The 1,289-nt window shown below is 31.1% G+C and overlaps 1 protein-coding gene across 2 annotated transcripts in view; it reads left to right on the forward strand.

Annotated features, from left to right (window-relative positions):
• Window positions 1-1,289, forward strand: part of LOC117167909 (mitogen-activated protein kinase kinase kinase 10) — a 189,614-nt gene that overhangs the window by 58,285 nt on the left and 130,040 nt on the right. The window lies entirely within an intron of this gene.

The following is a 1,289-nucleotide window of genomic DNA, read 5'->3' on the forward strand; positions in this document are numbered from 1 at the left end:
ACTCAGTTCATGGCACATCTGCCCCTGCCTTAGCAACGGTTTATAACTGGGTAAATGAATTTAAGCGTGGTCGTACATCAATAAGTGACGAACCATGTTCAGAAGACTTAGAATCTAGCGCGTGGTTACTTTTAAATTTCAAGCCACTGTTTTATAAACGATATGTAGATGATGTGTTTACCATCATTCCTACTGAACAAATTCAGGAATTTGTCAAGGTGTTCAACAGCATTGATGAATCGGTTCAATTTACTCATGAGATTGAGGAAAACATCATTCTAAACTACCTTGATTTGTCAGTGATAAAAAAGGTGATGGACTAATTCTCACAAACTGGTATAAAAAACTAACCTTTTCTAGTCACTATTTAATTCACAACTTATACCATCCTTTTGAACAAAAAATAGGACTAATCAAAAACTTAATTGACAGAGGCATAAAACTTAGTGATATTCAGTTCAGAAAAGATAATAGTAAACAAACTAAAGAAACTTCAATCATCAAAAATTATCCATTGCCTCTTATAAATAGTATTATTAAAGAAAGAACATATGAGATTTATAACAATTCTAGTAAGAGTAAAAAGTCAAAATTGTTAGAAACACTAAATAAAGATGATAAAAGCTTAACTCTTTCGTATACGTTCATCAGATAGAATGAGAAGTTTTCCTAATCAAATTAATATAAACCTATATTTCATAAATAGTAATAAATTAGAGAATTTGTACTAAAAAAAAAAAAGATCCAGAGTCACTAGAAATTTTATCGGGAATTGTTTACCTTATAAAATGTAAAGGTTGTTGAATGATTTACATAGGTGAAATTAGCAGCAGACTAAAAACGCGAGTAGCTGAACACAAAAGAGATTGCAGAACCGGTAATAGAATCACAGGCCTATATCAACCTGCTTGGTATTTTGATAATTATTTCGATTTGGATTTTAATAACATCAGGATTTTAGCAAAAGGAATTATTACATACAAAAGAAAAATTATAGAATCCATTTTGATTAAAAAGTACAATAATTTGTGCGTTAATTTCCAAGCTGAAGGAATGCATATTAATGGTGTTTATCCGTGCTTTTTAAATTGATTTGCTTTTCAATTTCGAAGATTTTGGCGCGTGCTGTGGATTTAGCTATAATAACTAGAATGACACAATATTTAATCATATCATTAAATGTGACTTCATATCACCAGAGAGAAATAGAGAGTCACAATGCATTAGACGTAACAGTTGATAGAAACATGGGGCCCCTTACTCGCCCTTATACTCGTGATGGCCATATT

The sequence above is a fragment of the Belonocnema kinseyi genome, chromosome 2 (genome assembly GCF_010883055.1).
Source record: "Belonocnema kinseyi isolate 2016_QV_RU_SX_M_011 chromosome 2, B_treatae_v1, whole genome shotgun sequence".
NCBI classification, from domain to species: Eukaryota; Metazoa; Arthropoda; class Insecta; order Hymenoptera; family Cynipidae; genus Belonocnema; species Belonocnema kinseyi.